Here is a 17,995-nt window from a genome sequence, read left to right as displayed (position 1 = left end):
CTACAGTACTAGTAGTAGTAATAATATAACCATAATGCTCCCAGTGGCTCTAATGTCCCCCTGTAGTGCCCCCCACTAGTTCCAATATATAATGCTACCCCCCCATAGTGCCAGTATATATATATATATATATATATATATATATATATATATATATATAATGTTCCCCTGTAATGCCAGTATATAATGATATAATGCTCCTCCATTCCTCCCCAGTAGTGCCAAGTATATATAATGATCTCCTTCCCCCCATCCCTGGTGCCCGCAGCAGTGTGGACATTTAGTATAAAAAAATAAAAATTAATGCCTCCCTCCCATCCCCCCACAGTTTTATCTGTGGCCTGTGTTGCTGTGTCCCGATGCATGCAGTCCCAATGACATCACCACTCCTGCTCCGGGTCTCACATGATGACGTCATCATACGAGACCCAGAGCAGGAGGTTGCAGTGATGTCATTGCGGCTTCTTGCTCTGTTCTAATGCCTCACAGGCTTGAGGCCTAGGCTACTTTCACACTAGCGTTTTTGCTGGATCCGGCAGGATTCAGCAAAAACGCTTCCGTTACTGATAATACAACCATCTGCATCCGTTATGAACGGATCCGGTTGAATTATTTTTAACATAGCCAAGACGGATCCGTCATGAACTCCATTGGAATTCAATGGAGGATGGATCCGTTTTCGATTGTGTCAGAGTTAAACGGATCCGTCCCCATTGACTTGCATTGTGGGTCATGACAGATGACAGTTTTGCTCCGCATCCCAGGACAGAAAGCAAACCGCAGCATGCTGCGGTTTGCTTAAAGGTATGAGAACGGAACGGAATGCATTTTGGAGCATTCCGTTTTGTTCAGTTACATTTTGTCCCCATTGACAATGAATGGGGACAAAACGGAAGCGTTGTTTCCGGTATTGATACCCTATGACGGATCTTAATACCGGAAAATGATAACGCTAGTGTGAAAGTAGCCCTAGCGGCCTGAGGCTTGTGAAGTTGGACTGCCATGAGTGCGCCCCCTTTATGGGTAGCGAAGTGGCACCCTATGCGGAAGACTACCCTCCCCTATCCATCGTCCCGGCCCTAATTCAGAGCAAATTACTGCAGAAGGTAGAACAGGAGAGGACTATAACTCCCAGCATGTCTAAACCATTATTATTTAATATCAGAGCACATTACAGGGGGACGTATAGGACGTATAGCATTTCCCTGGCACTTACATTGAATCCATACTTCTTCACAAGCATCACTGGTCTTCTTTTTCATTACTTTACTGCACTGCTGAGCTCCACCTCCTGTTCTGGTCACATGATGGTGAGGTCATTGCAGGTCCTTTATCCCCTCTTCTCTGCTGAGCTCCGCCTCCTGCATATGACATTATGGCAGGTCCTGTCAGCACTTAGGGTAATTATTTCTCTTATATGTGAGGGAGGAAACTGTACACTGCTTTGTAAAGTGCAGCTGTTCAGCTGCCTGTTTGCATTCAGCTGAACAACAGCACTGAAGCAGGGGGCCCCTTAGACAATGGGGGCCCGGGTTAATTGCCCAGTTTGTCCCCTCTAACGCCGGCCCTGGGTGTACAGAGTACGGACTCTGTTTTGTAGTCGCAGCAAACGGTGTACGGGTAGGAGCACACATCATTACCAGGATTAGCTGAGCAGAGCGTGCTCCTGTCTGTGCCCCTCCACTCAACCAAGCTAAAAGCTGAGTGGAGCAGGCACAGGCAGGAGACTGCTCCGCTAATCCTGGTATAGCATATTGTTACATGGTACCCAGGTGCTATGCCAGCCTTTAGCCAAGCTCAGGGGCACAGGCAGGAGCAGTAATGGCTGCTCCTGCCCATACACAAGCCCGGGGCTGTCTAACCAACTTGGGCCCCTCCTATAACCCCCCCCCCCCCCCCCCCCCCCTCCATTTTGGTTTAGGTTTTTTTTGTATGAAGAGGCTGCGGTGCTTCATGAGCACCACAGTATATTCCTAGGCCATAGACATCTTCAGACAAAAAAAATACCCCAAATTGGGTCCTAAACTGAAAAATTTGGTCGCCAAATTTAAAATACATATAATTATAATAAAAAAGAAATAGAGGAGAATACAGCACCACATACCTCTTACATCCAGTGACATCTCCTGTCATGTAGACCTTCTCCTTTCTCTTCTCCTCCATTTGACCCAGACCACCATGGCAAATTCTTTCAGCTGCATCTCGTCTCTAGAGTTTGTAACACAGACACGTTAGATTTCTCAATTTTTCCATCAACCTCCTCATCCTGGTGTCCCCACAGTGTCATCCTGCTGCCACTCCCAATACTGTGCCCGTTGTGCTCCCCAATGTCCAAAGTACTATACTGCTTAAAAATGAGTGACCCTAATAGACATAATTGGAGTCATTTATCAAACTGGTGTAAAGTAGAACTGGATTTCCAAAAGAGCTGTCAAATATGAATGGTAGAATCTGATTGGCTGCTATGGGCAACTAAGCCAATTCTACTTTACACCAGTTTGATAAATTACCCCAAATGTTCCTATAGTGTCCACAGCAGCTACAATGTCCCCTAGAGACCCCCAGTAATAATACCACCCTCTATTGTGCTCCAGGCAATAATCCCTGTATAGTGTCCCCAAAAATAATAGAATTGCCCCTAATAGAACAGTGCCTCCCCAATAGCAACACCCCCATATAGCAATTTCCACCACACTTCCCCCACATAGTAATCCCCCATAGTAATTTGCCCCCACACAGTAATTTCCCCCAAACTGTCCCCATATAGTAGTTTGCCCCCACACAGTAATTTCCCCTACATAGTAATTTGCCCCCACACAATAGTTTCCCCCACACTGCCCCACATAGTAATTTGCCCCTACATAGTAATTACCCCACATTGCCCCCACATAGCAATTTCCCCCACACAATAGTTTCCCCCACACTGCCCCACATAGTAATTTGTCCCCACATAGTAATTACCCCACACTGCCCCCACATAGTAATTTCCCCCACACAATAGTCTCCCCCACACTGCCCCCACATAGTAATTTGCCCCCACATAGTAATTTGCCCCCACACTGTCCCCACATAGCAATTTCCCCACACTGTCCCCACATAGAAATTACCCCACACTGCCGCCCACATAGCAATTACCCCACACTGCCCCCACACAATACTTTCCCCCACATAGTAATTTGTGTAATTTCCCCCGCCGCAGTATGTGGGCGTTCGGGTCGGCGTTGGGCCCCCCAGCGGTGCTGGGCCCGGGGCTGCTGACCCGAACGTCCCTATTGTAATCCGCCACTGCTCCGTACACAGCTGAGGAATCTACAATGTGCGAAAATAGTGAATTTAAACGTGATAGAAAACAGGACTTTAGCTGTCAATTTGTTCACGCCGAACTAATTTTTTTGGGGTTAACTTATTTTATTTTAATCTATTTCTTTTATAGTCCCATAAATTAATTATTAAAGGGGTTTTCACAAGAACAGCATTCATCACCTATACACAAAAGTTTTTTTAAATGTCAGGTTACTGGACGTCTGAATACTGGGGGCGCCGGAGATTGCACTTCCCAGGTTCCCTGTCACGACCATGGTCATGGTCGTGACTTCTGTATCCGCATGCTGTTGCCTGCGGTCTGGTTTGGTTGTTCAACCACAGGTGAGGGCCGCTAGTATGTTGCCTCACTTGTGGTTGCTGCTGGCAACATGTAGTTATTTCGCAGTTTAGCAGCCTGAGCTGGTGCTGGGCAGCTTGCTGCAATGTGCATGCGGTGGCACATGGCAACCTATCTTTGTTAGGTGTGTCTTTTGTATGTCTGGTGTGCACAGGGTTTTAGTTATGTGTGCACTTTCTCCTTTAAGTGGCTGTCTACCCTTCCCTGGTGTGAGAAGGGTTAATTCCCTTCTGTGTGTGTGAACACTGGGTGTGTCTGTGTGGGTGTGGCTACTTTGGGCTATATAGCCTCAGTTGAGACCTGATGTCTGAGGGGCACTCCAGCCTTGTTTGTAAGCTGGAGGCAACCTCCTGGTCCCTTATACCATCTGCCAGTGAGGGCCACCCTTGTGGTCATAAATGTTGTTATGTTTATGTGGTGTCTGTTATTATTGCAGCTATGGTTCTGGCTTCCTGTGTGTTTATGTGTGCTGTGTCCTTTTATGTCTGTGTGTGGACTTCAGCACTTGTGTCCAGGGATCCAGTCAGTGTGTCTGTGGCAGGTAGGGGTGGAAGTCTTTCACTCTCCTGCCATATCCATAGTCTGTTTATGTTTATATCCCCTTGCAGCTCGGCCAGTTTAGACTCCTGTTTCTCCGCATCCAGGAGGAACAGGTGGTCTACCCAGCTCCTAGTTCAGGGATCGGCGGAGGGTGAGTAGGGATCCGAAGTTCTGGAGCATGAGCCCTCCTACCCCATCAAAGTCGGCTCATGCAGCTAGGAGTCAGGGTCAGATTAGGGATGTGTTAGGAGGTGACCTGCTCCCTAATTCTGTTGTTTCTGGCCTAGTAGCTTCCAAACATCTTCTGGCATCGCACGTCTGAGGGTTTCTCCATCCTCAGCCATGACATTCCCTTTGTGAGTGGAATGGTAGTTTAAATGTTGGTCCACTGCTCCATTGATTTCTATAGCAGTCATGCAGACAGCGCTCATTCAGTCCCATAGAAGTACATTGAACAGTGGACTGACGTGTACACTGCTGCTCTATTGAGACAAGTACTTGGTGAACCCATTCATCGGACTGCCGGGGGCCCTAGCAGTCAGATTCCCAGCAAACCTTTGGATAGCTGATAAATGCTGTTAGTGGGATACCAACTTTTTAAAGACATAAGGGGAGATTTATCAATCTGGTGTAAAGGAGAACTGGCTTAGTTGCCCATAGCAACCAGATTCCACCTTTCATTTTCCAAAGGAGCTGTGAAAAATGAAAGGTGGAATTTGATTGGTTGCTATGGGCAGCTAAGCCAGTACTACTTTACACCAGTTTGATAAATCTCCCCCATATAGTTTAAACTCATATGTAGAAATATGCATTGGAATCTGGAGCTGGCAGCCCTTGGTACAATAATTCCTCCTGCACACGACCGTATGGTTTTGCGGTCCGTTTTAATCGGATCAGTTTTTCAGGTTTTTTTTTTTTGTTTCAGTTTCTGTTCCGTTTTTCTGTTTGGTTTCCTTTTTTTGCGGATCACAGACGGAAACGGAAGCATACATTAATGTTTAAACAGTAAGTACATAAAAAAATTGGGCTGGGCATCAAATTTTCAGTAGATGGTTCCGCAAAAACGGAACGGATACGGAAGACATATGGATGCATTCAGTTTTTTTTTTTTTTGCGGACCCGTTGACTTGAATGGAGCCACGAATCGTTATTTGCGGGCAATAATAGGACATGTTCTATGGTTGAACGGAAATACAGAAACGGAAGACATACAGAGTACCTTCCAGTTTTTTTGCGGATCCATTGAAAGAATGGTTCCGTATACGAAACGCAAAAAACGTAATGGAAACGGAAAAAAAAAAACGTTCGTGTGCAAAAGGCCTAACACTGAGGAGTGAGTGACAGTTGCAGCTGGAGTGTATCTGTGTACTACAGCAGTGCTCCTGATATTGATCTCAAGGGAAAATTCACAGAATAGTACCTGAACTCCAGTGTTGCTTGAAATTTTGCAGAAATTTTACCTAAAACTATATCAGATTTTCACACAAGTCGTAGAAGTAGATACAGACAACCAAATCAAACCAATGAGTCAAAAATATTAGACCTGGTCATTTATTGAGGAAAATGATCCAATATCCCATGTATGTGAGTGGCAAAACTATGTGATCCTTTGCTTTTAGTATCTGGTGTGACCCCCTTGTGCAGCAATAACAGCAACTAAACATTTTCAGTAATTAGTGATTAGTTCTGCACATCAGGCTGGAGGAATTTTAGCCCATTCCTCCATACAAAACCGCTTAAACCCTGTTATGTTGGTGGGTTTCCTCCCAGCAACAGCTCGCTTCAGTTCCTTCCACAACATTTTTATTGGTTTAAGGTCAGAACTGTGACTTGGCCATTCCAAAACGTTAATGGGGTATTCCCATCTTGGTCATTGGGGGCATATTCCTGGGATATGCTCCCAGTGTCTGATAGGTGCCGGTTCCAGACAGAACGGAGCCTGCAAAGTACTGGAGGGCACACCATACATGCACGGCCCTTCATTTAGCTATGGGATCGCTGAAAATTTTCGGAAGTCCCACTGAAATTAATGGGAAGCGCACCACACAAACCCGGCCATTGCTCTATTCACTTCTATGGGACTTACAGAAATAGCAAAGCCTGTGCTCTGCTATTTTCAGCGCTCCCATAGGAATGACAGCGGCCATGCATGCGCAGTGCTCCCTCTGGTACTTTGTGGGCTCCATTCTAAGTATACAGTTGCAAGAAAAAGTATGTGAACTCTTTGGAATGATATAGATTTCTGCACAAATTGGTCATAAAATGTGATCTGATCTTCATCTAAGTCACAACAATAGACAATCACAGTCTGCTTAAACTAATAACACACAAATAATTAAATGTTACCATGTTTTCATTGAACACACCATGTAAACATTCACAGTGCAGGTGGAAAAAGTATGTGAACCCCTAGACTAATGACATCTCCAAGAGCTAATTGGAGTGAGGCGTCAGCCAACTGGAGTCTAATCAATTAGATGAGATTGGAGGTGTTGGTTACAGCTGCCCTGCCCTATAAAAACACACACCAGTTCTGGGTTTGCTTTTCACAAGAAGCATTGCCTGATGTGAATGATGCCTCGCACAAATGAGCTCTCAGAAGACCTACGATTAAGAATTGTTGACTTGCATAAAGCTGGAAAGGGTTATAAAAGTATTTCCAAAAGCTTTGCTGTTCATCAGTCCACGGTAAGACAAATTGTCTATAAATGAAGAAAGTTCAGCACTGCTGCTACTCTCCCTAGGAGTGGCCGTCCTGTAAAGATGACTGCAAGAGCACAGCGCGGACTGCTCAATGAGGTGAAGAAGAATCCTAGAGTGTCAGCTAAAAACTTACAAAAGTCTCTGGCATATGCTAACATCCCTGTTAGCGAATCTACAATACGTAAAACACTAAACAAGAATGGATTTCATGGGAGGATACCACAGAGGAAGCCACTGCTATCCAAAAAAAACATTGCTGCACGTTTACAGTTTGCACAAGGGCACCTGGATGTTCCACAGCAGTACTGGCAAAATATTCTGTGGACAGATGAAACCAAAGTTGAGTTGTTTGGAAGAAACACACAACACTATGTGTGGAGAAAAAGAGGCACAGCACACCAACATCAAAACCTCATCCCAACTGTGAAGTATGGTGGTGGGGGCATCATGGTTTGGGGCTGCTTTGCTGCGTCAGGGCCTGGAAGGATTGCTATCATCGAAAGAAAAATGAATTCCCAAGTTTATCGAGACATTTTGCAGGAGAACTTAAAGGGAACCTGTCACCTGGATTTTGGGTATAGAACTGAGGACATGGGTTGCTAGATGGCCGCTAGCACATCCGCAATCCCCAATCCCCATAGCTCTGTGTGCTTTTGTTGTGTAAAAAAAATGATTTGATACATATGCAAATGAACATAAAAGAGTCATATCTTACTTGTGTGACCAGAGAAGAGTCATATTTTCAAGCTCTGACTCATCTCAGATTAATTTGCATATGTATGAAATCAGGTTTTTTACACAATAAAAGCACACAGAGCTATGGGGACTGGGTATTGCGGATGTGCTAGTGGCCATCTAGCAACCCATGTCCTCAGCTCTATACACAAAATCACAGTGACAGGTTCCCTTTAAGACCATCTGTCCACCAGCTGAAGCTCAACAGAAGAGGGGTGTTGCAACAGGACAACGACCCAAAGCATAGAAGTAAATCAACACCAGAATGGCTTAAACAGAAGAAAATACGCCTTCTGTAGTGGCCCAGAGTCCTGACCTCAACCCAATTGAGATGCTGTGGCATGACCTCAAGAAAGCGATCCACACCAGACATCCCAAAAATATTGCTGAACTGAAACAGTTCTGTAAGGCCTCATGCACACGACCGTTGTGTGCATCCGTGGCCATTGTTCCGTTTTCCGTGATTTTCTGCGGACCCATTGACTTTCAATGGGTCCGTTGAAAACTCGGAAAATGCACCGTTGTTCATCCGCGGCCGTGATCCGTGTATCCTGTCTGTCAAAAAAATATGACCTGTCCTATTTTTTTGACGGACAACGGTTCACGGACCCATTCAAGTCAATAGGTCCGTGAAAAAACACGGATGCACACAAGATTTGCATCCGCGTCAGTGATCCGTGGCCGTAGGCTACTTTCACACAGACGGATCGCAGATCCGTCTGCATAAAAGCTTTTTCAGAGCTGAGTTTTCACTTCGTGAAAACTCAGATCCGACAGTATATTCTAACACAGAGGCGTTCCCATAGTGATGGGGACGCTTCAAGTTAGAATATACTATGAACTGTGTACATGACTGCCCCCTGCTGCCTGGCAGCACCTGATCTCTTACAGGGGGCTGTGATCCGCACAATTAACCTCTCAGGTTCCGCACCTGAGGGGTTAATTGTGCATATCATAGCCCCCTGTAAGAGATCAGGTGCTGCCAGGCAGGAGGGGGCAGACCCCCTCCCCTGTATTTAACTCATTGGTGGCCAGTGCGGCCCCCCTCCCTCCCTCTCCAGTATTATATTCATTGGTGGCCAGTGCGGCCTACCCTCTCCCCCCCCTAATTAAAATCACCTTCCCCCATCATTGGTGGCCAGTGCGGCCTCCCCTCTCCCCCCCCCCCCAATTAAAATCACCCCCCCCCCATCATTGGTGGCCAGTGCGGCCTACTCCTCTCCCCCCCTAATTAAAATCACCTTCCCCCATCATTAGTGGCAGTGGAGAGTTCCGATCGGAGTCACAGTTTAATCGCTGGGGCTCCGATCGGTTACCATGGCAGCCAAGACGCTACTGCAGTCCTGGCTGCCATGGTTACTTAGCAATAGAAGCATTATACTTACCTGCGATGTCTGTGACCGGCCGGGCGCTCCTCCTACTGGTAAGTGACAGGTCTGTGCTATAAGCAATGCGCCGCACCGCCGCTCATGACAGTCATAAATTTGATTGTTGTAGATATCGGGCGGCACTGCGTGGGATGGAAGAAAGAGTCGGCACTCCTTGCGATGCAATCGTGAATACTTTATTCGCCACTCATGAATGAAAGTGACGCGCCTTTCAGCACATGCAAGTGCCTTTGTCAAACACAAATAAGCAGCAAGTGGCATTGAAATGAACATAGACACATGTTTAAATAGCCCGCCCCCGATCACATGATAGAAGCCTTCAAGTCATGTGATTCTGACGTCATGTTGGCAAGGGAACAGAAATAGTTTACTAACATCTAATCTCGAAAAAAACATAATGATTGCGATCCTTCTGTTTCATCGAAGATCGCAACAAGTCAATTACACTGCGGAGACACATAACAGAATAAAAGTTACATAATTCAATCACGGATGATAACTATACCTAATGTTCGTCTCCTGTAGGAATCTGAGATATTATAGGAAACTATTCACCGCGTACTCTCGATTTAACCCTTTGGGTGTCATCGTTTGTACCTCATAAAATATTTATTACTTAGGCTACTTTCACACTTGCGGCAGGACAGATCCGACATGCTGTTTACCATGTCGGATCCGTCATTCCGCTATTCCCCATTGACTATAATGGGGACGGGGTGGAGCTCCGGAGCAGCACAGCGTTGCACGGCGAAAGCCGCCAGGCTAAAAAGTCCTGCATGTCCGACTTTTTAGTCCGGCAGCTTTCGCCGTGCACCGCCATGCTGCGCCGGAGCTCCGCCCCATCCCCATTATAGTCAATGGGGACGGAGCGGCGGCACGGCGAAATAGCGGAAGGACGGATCCGACATGGTGAACAGCACCCCATATGTCCACTTTATGTTGGTATCATTTTGTAAATGTAATTTTTTTTTTTTGGGGACGTTAGAAGACTTAGAATTTTAGAAGCAATTCTTAAAATTTTTAAGAAAATTTCCAAAACCCACTTTTTAAGGACCAGTTCAGGTCTGAAGTCACTTTGTGGGTCTTACATAGTAGAAACCCCCATAAATGATCCAATTTTAGAAACTACACCCCTCAAGTCACTCAAAACTGATTTTACAAACTTGGTTACCCCTTTAGGTATTCCACAAGAATTAAAGGAAAATGGAGATGACATTTCTAAATTTCACTTTTTTGGCAGATTTTCCATTTCAATCCATTTTTTCTTTAACACATCGAGGGTTAACAGCCAAACAAAACTTAATATTTATTACCCTGATTCTGCGGTTTACAGAAACACCCCACATGTGGTGGTAAACTGATGTAAGAGCACATGGCAGGGCGCAGAAGAAAAGGAGCGCCGTATGGTTTTTGGAAGGCAGATTTTGCTGGACTGGTTTTTAGACACCATGTCCCATTTGAAGCCCCCCAGATTTAGTGACCCTATTTTGGAAACTACGGTATAAGGTGACAGTTTTATTGGTACTATTTTGGGGTACATGATTTTAATCGCTCTATATTATGTTTTTTGTGATGCAAGGTAACCAAAGAATGGATGTTTTGGCACAGTTTTTATTTTTTGTTTTTTACAATGTTCATCTGACAGGTTAGATCATGCACTATTTTTATACAGCAGGTTATTACGGATGCGATGATATCAAATATGTCTACTTTCTTTGTTTGTTTCAGTTTTACATGATAAAACATTTTTGAAAAAATGTTTCACATAATAAAACATTTTTGAAAAAAATTATGTTTTTGTGTCTCCATGTTCTGAACGCCATATTTTTTTTTTCTGCCGATCGTCTTGTTAATTTGCTAATTTTTTGCAAAAAGAGTCAATGATTTTGGGTACATATGATTTGGCAAGGTGACCAAAAATTTTTACATTTTGGCACAGTTTTTATTTATTTATTTTTGAAGAGTTCACCTAAGGGGTTAGGTCATGTGATATTTTTATAGAGCAGGTCATTACGGACATCGCAATACATAATATGTATACTTTTTCTTATTTATTTAAGTTTTACACAATAATAGCATTTTTTAAACAAAAAAAAATAATGTTTTAGTGTCTCCATAGTCTGAGAGCAATAGCTTTTTTATTTTTTGGCCGATTGTCTTAGGTAGGGCTAATTTTATGGCGGAATGAGGTGACGGTTTGATTGGTACTATTTTGGAGGGCATACACCTTTTTTTTACACTTTTTTGACTCAGACCCACTTGGTTCTTGAAGATCCAGTGGGTCTAATGGCTCTATAATGCACTGCAGTACACTGTATAGTGTACTGCAGTGTATTTTCATTCACGGTAAGCCTGATCAAGCTCTGGCCTCTGACAGGACCCTGTCAGGCTTACATACCATGGCAAGCCTGGATGCCTGTGTAAGCCATGGTAACCATCAGGACGCTGCCACAGCAGAGCAGCGGCCCGATGGGAGGGGGGAAGGATGGAGCTCCCTCCCTCTATTATGATCAATCGGGATGCTGCTACAACAGCGCAGCGCCCGATGGGGGAGGGAGGGAACTTCCTCCCTGTTAACCCCTTCCATACAGCGGTCCCTATGGATGTTACAGCTGACAATCTACTACCGCTTGGCCATCCTGGAAAATTATGGGGGTTGGGGTTGGCCCCCTCATTGTTACCTGGTCCCACTCAGCCATCCTGAAAAGGGAGTGAGTAGGGCACAATAGACACAGCAGCAATCTCCTCAACACTCACCCAGGAGATCAGAGCTGCGCTGCTGAACGCTGCGATTGGTCAGTCAAATCTGACTGACTAATCGCAGCGATCCAAAGGCAGGGACTGCTGTGATTGGTCCCCTGCTGGGTCGTACCACCCGTTTAGATACCGGTGTCACCGCAAGCCGTCACTTTGATCTCATGACATACTGTGCACGTCATGATGCGGTAACTGACACCACATCATGACGTACACAGTACGTCATTAGTCACTAAGGGGTTAAACCAAAAAGTACTGTTTTGGTGTCATCTGTGAACAAAACATGTTCAAATAGCATTCTGGCTTGTCCAGGTGATCTTTAGCAAACTATAGATGGGCAACAATGTTTTTTTGGAGAGCGGCAGCTTACTCCTCAGAATCCTGCCATTTTAGTTCAGAACAACAATTGTTAAGTTTCCTTCTAACGGTGGACCCATGAACATCATTAGGTTGTGTGAAAAAGGTCTTTTGTTTAGAGGTTACCTTGGGTTTCTTTGTGACCTTGCAGACTATTATTATTATTATTTAGACAACTTGCTCTTGGAATGATATTTATTGGTTAATCACTACTGGGGAGGGCAGCATGGGATTCAGCCAGTTCCTTCTGGTTCTCCAGATCCGGAGGCAGGGCCGTAGGAGTTTAGCTCCTTAGTCTTTTTAAAAATTGGGTGGTATGTGTGTGTAGTGTATATATGGTGTATTTATGTACCGTATTTTTCACTTTATAAGACGCACTTTTTCCACCCAAAAGTGGGGGGGAAATGGCAGTGCGTCTTATAAAGCATGTTTACTTTGGTGACGCTGATACATTGCGGCCTGCGATGTATCAGAGGGGTGGGAGGAGGGGATGGAGGCTGGCAACACTCGCGGCAAGGCCCGATGCAGTCACTGTACTGTAATACATCGGGCCCCGCGCACAGCAATTTTCATATGTACAGTCTATAATCTTCAAGCAATATCTCTGCTTTAAACTAGGGCAATCCTCTGTAGTAGTACAACTCACTATGAAAGCGGCAGGCAGAGCGGCAGCTTAACCTTGCGACTCTCACTCATTCACGCTCCTCCCACTTCATTCATGGGAAGGAAGTGGGAGGAGCGTGAATGAGTGAGAATCGCGAGGTTACGCTGCCGCCCTGCCTGCCGCTTTCATAGTGAGTTGTACTACTACAGAGTATTGCCCTAGTTTAAAGCAGAGACACTGCTTGACGATTATAGACTTTACATATGAAAACTGCTTCATTACACTCTGCTTTCTTCTATAACAGTACTCACTACGTCACTCACTCACATTAATGAAGGAGCATGACTGACTGAGTGAGTGACGTCATGTGCTGGCCGGGCTGCTACTTTCATAGTGAGTACTGTTATAGAAGAAAGCAGAGCAATTAATATAAAGTCTGCTGTGTGCCCTGTGGTGTAATGGGGGTCACTATTCGCACAGGGACAATATACTGTGACACATATGATACTGTGACCAGCATAAGATCATCTTATGCTGGTCACAGTATCATATGTGTCACAGTATATTGTCCCTGTGTGAATAGTGACCCCCATTACATAAGATGCTATATGTGTGTCATCCACACATTCCCCGTAGTAGTGTATCATCCACAGATCCCCCTCATAACAGTGCGTCATCCACAGATCATCCATAAAAATGCGTCATCCACAGGTCCCCCATAACAGTGCGTCATCCACAGGTCCCCCCATAACAGTGTCATCCACAGGTCCCCCCAAATCAGTGCGTCATCCACAGGTTCCCCATAACAGTGCATCATCCACAGGTCCCCCCATAACAGTGCGTCATCCACAGACCACCATTAGTTCAAAACCCACCAAAAGCACACCGTTTGGTTCAAAATATTTTTTTTCTTATTTTCCTCCTCAAAAATCTAGGTGCGTATTATCATCAGGTGCGTCTTATAAAGCAAAAAATACGGTATATGGTGTATGTCAGTGGCATGCCTAGGGTGTTTGGCACCGAAGCGGCTCCTTTCTCTGGCACCCCCGCCCCCCAATACTTGACCACATACCTCTTACATCTCCTGTCATGTAGACCTTCTCTTTCCTCTTCTGCTCCGTTAGACCGCCATGACAAATTCTGTCAGCCGCATCTCGTCTCTACAGAGTTTGTAACATAGACACGTTAGATTTCGCAGTTTTTCCATCAACCTCCCCATCATGGTGTCCCCACAGTGTCATCCTGCTGCCACCCCCAATACTGTGTCCATTGTTCCCCCCAATGCCCCTGGTACTATACTGCTGAAAAAATAGTGACCCCCAGTAGACATAATTGGGGTCATTTATCAAACTGGTGTAACGTAGAACTGGATTTCCAAAAGAGCTGTCAAAAATGAAAGGTGGAATCTGATTGACTGCTATGGGCAACTAAGGCTACTTTCACACCTGCGTTCAGGTGTCCGCTCGTGAGCTCCGTTTGAAGGGGCTCACAAGCGGCCCTGAACGCAGCCGTCCGGCCCTAATGCATTCTCAGTGGAGGCGGATCCACTGAGAATGCATCCGTCTGCCAGCGTTCAGCCTCCGCTCCGCTCAGTGAGCGGACACCTGAACCCTGCTTGCAGCGTTCGGGTGTCCGCCTGGCCGTGCGGAGGCAAGCGGATCCGTCCAGACTTACAATGTAAGTCAATGGGGACGGATCCGTTTGAAGATGACACTATATGGTTCAATCTTCAAACGGATCCGCCCCCATTGACTTTCAATGTAAAGTCTGGACGGATCCGCTCAGGCTACTTTCACACTTAGAAATTTTTCTAAGTTATAATGCAGACGGATCCGTTCTGAACGGATGCAAACGTCTGCATTATAGGAGCGGATCCGTCTGATGAAACATCAGACGGACCCGCTCCGAACGCTAGTGTGAAAGTAGCCTAAGCCAGTTCTACTTCACACCAGTTTGCTAAATTACCCCAAATGTCCCTTTAGTGTCTACAGCAGATATAATGTCCCCTAGAGTGCCCCCAGTAATAATAACACCCTATATTGTGCTCCAGGTAATAATCCCTGTATAGTGTCCCCATAAATAATATAATTGCCCCTACAGTACTACATAACAACGCCCCCACGCGGCCCCCACGCTGCCCCCATACAGTAATTTCCCCCACACTGCCCCCACACAGTAATTTCCCACACACTGCCCCCACATAGTAGTTTCCACCAACTACTCCCCACACAGTAGTTCCCCCCACACTGCCCCCACACAGTAGTTTCCCCAACACAGTAGTTTCCCCCACACAGTATTTCCCCACACACTGTCCCCACACAGTAATTTCCCCCAGACAGTAGTTTCTCCCACACTGCCCCCACAGTAATTTTCCCCACACTGCCCCATATAGTAATTTTCCCCACACAGTAGTTATCCCTCCCATAATTATTTGCACCCACATAGTAATCCCTCCCATAATAATTTGCCCCCACACAGTATCCCACCATAATATTTTCCCCCACATGTCCTCCTGTGTGCCCCCCAAAGTTGGCACATAAAAAAAACAAAAAACTAAAAGCTAAATACTCACCTGCGCTTGCAGAGGAGAGGAAGGCACGCACACTTCACTGTGCTGCTACGTCCCTGCACGAGCGCGCACGATGACGTCATCACGCACACCTGCGCCGGGATTTCACTACTGCATAGGCCTCAGGTCTACTAGGCCTGAAGCCTATGGCGGTGATCGGTGGCGGGGAAGGGAACTATGCGCTTCTGTGCCCCGCCGCAGTATGTGGGTGTCAGCGCTCCAGCAATGTATTGATGGAAGCGCTCATTGCTTCTGGCACCCCCCTGAGATCCGGCACCGGGACCGACCGCACCCCCCGCTCCCCCCTAGGCACGCCACTGATGTATGTTTATGTAAACATGTGTCGTGACGCTGTGTGTCCACCGTTGAGTAGGGAACCTATTGTTAAAAATTGGAATACAATAAAGAAGGTCAAACAGGATGGGCAGTTAGGGCCCTTCCTGAACACTGCTCCAAGGCTGAGAAATAAACTATTAAGGGGGGCAGTAAAATTAGAATCCCACCCCTGGGGGAGGGTAATAATTTACCCATTTGTACACATTCTGACTGTGGATTAACGGCATCCAAAATCTTTAGAAATGGTTTTGTAACATTTTCCAGCCTGATGAACATCAACAACTCAGAAATCTCCTTTGTTTGTGCCATTATGCACTTGCATAATCTGATCAGCTCTTTCTGCTCCATAGAATGCTGCCTGTAGATTGCACTGCATTTTAGGCCTCATGCACACGACCGTGCCGTTTTTTGCGGTCCGCAAAAAACGGAAGCCTCCCGTGTGCCTTCTGCAATTTGCGGAACGGAACGGGCGGCCCATTGTAGACGTACCTATTCTTGTTCGCAAAACAGACAAGAATAAGACATGCTATATTTTTTTTTTGTGGGGCCTCGGAACGGAGCAACGGATGCGGGCAGCACACGGAGTGCTGTTCGCATCTTTAACGGCCCCATTGAAGTGAATAGGTCCGCATCCGAGCCGCAAAAACTGCGGCTCGGATGCGGACCATAACTACGGTCGTGTGCATGAGACCTTATGGTGATAGGTTCCCTATAAGTACAATGTTATATGCTAGAAGTTCTAACATGTGAAAATATGATTAGATACTGATTAGATACTCTGTCCATATATTTTATTTGTAGAACATTACCTGTCTATTGTATATGTCTCAGTACTTGTTGCAAAATTAAACTTTTCTATGTTTCGGTTTCACTGCAGTTATGGTGGTCCTCACTGGTCTTTGTTTACTTTCCTGCTGCAATGATGCTTCCATACACGCTCAAGGGCACTGGAGCTGCTGACCAGAGCAGTGATACTAGTACATATGATTAAGGCTCCATTCACACGTCCGCAACGTGTTTTGCGGATCCACGGAGCCGCGGATCTGCAAAACACGGAAAGCGGCAATGTGCGTTCCGCATTTTAAGGACCGCACATTGCCTGCACTAATAGAATATGCCTGTTCTTGTCCGCAATTGCGGACAAGAATAGGACATGTTCTATTTTTTTGCGGAACGGAAGTGCGGACTCGGAAGTGCGGATACGCAGTTCCATGTCCGGGCAGCACATCGTGCTGCCCCATAGGAGTGAATGGGTCCGCAATTCCGTTCCGCAAAATGCAGAACGAAATTGCGGACGTGTGAATGGAGCCTAAACCTAAATCAACCCACAATTGCAACACATCAATCCTCAGAAAGAAACATAAAGTAAACACCAAAAACGAGGATACTGTTAGTATAAAAATAAATAATTTTATTGAATTACATCAGACAATAAATATCACTTGTAGTCAAAAGGGATGGGATGTAGAGAAGCGAGCCTCTAAAAAATGGGCTCAACAATGCGGAGAAACGCATTGGAGGAAAATTGCACCTTGAGCAGCAACAGTTACCAAAATAATAAAGAGCTGCAGGAGGTACACATCTGTGTACCTCCTGACGAAGCCTACGTGGCGAAACACGTGTCGAGGTTGAGGCATTTGGGGATCCATTGTCACCGCGAGCAGCAGCAATATGGGTATGTAGACCTAGTTGATGTCTTGACTGACGGTACCACCCAGTGTCAAGTAGTTACTGTACCATGATTACAGGCTTATAATTAGATATTGCAGTAGTCTGACATTCAACCTGAGTCCTAGACTGAGGAGGGTGAAAGGATTTTTTGGATAATTATGTTAGAGGTTTGATGTGATATGTTATTATCATTGTTATCCATTATCAATTTGATTGTCACCCGACTTTATTATTTTGGTAACTGTGGCTGCTCAAGGTGCAATTTTCCTCCAATGCGTTTCTCCGCATTGTTGAGCCCATTTTTTAGAGGCTCGCTTCTCTACATCCCATCCCTTTTGACTACAAGTGATATTTATTGTCTGATGTAATTCAATAAAATTATTTATTTTTATACTAACAGTATCCTCGTTTTTGGTGTATACTAGTACATATGTACAGCACGTCACCACTGGCTAGTGGTGAGCTACAGTGGTCAGCTGGATTTCCGTGATGTCATCACTGCAAAACACGTTAACAGAGACCGCCGGGGACAACTGAAGCAGCAGTGGATTAAACCATTATTTTTTTATATTTTTTTATTGATATTTACTTTCCTATTCAACTTTTATGACATTGTTATTTAATTCCTGGCAACCCTTTTAAAGATCCATACCATTTCTTTATATATTTTATTT

The 17,995-nt window shown here is 45.4% G+C and overlaps 1 protein-coding gene across 1 annotated transcript in view; it reads left to right on the top strand.

Annotated features, from left to right (window-relative positions):
- SRD5A2 (steroid 5 alpha-reductase 2) overlaps positions 1–17,995 on the top strand; it is a 263,253-nt gene that overhangs the window by 204,120 nt on the left and 41,138 nt on the right. The gene's annotated exons all lie outside the window — the stretch shown is intronic.

This window comes from Bufo bufo, chromosome 4 (assembly GCF_905171765.1).
Source record: "Bufo bufo chromosome 4, aBufBuf1.1, whole genome shotgun sequence".
NCBI classification, from domain to species: Eukaryota; Metazoa; Chordata; class Amphibia; order Anura; family Bufonidae; genus Bufo; species Bufo bufo.
This window is presented reverse-complemented; position numbering and strand designations above follow the sequence as displayed.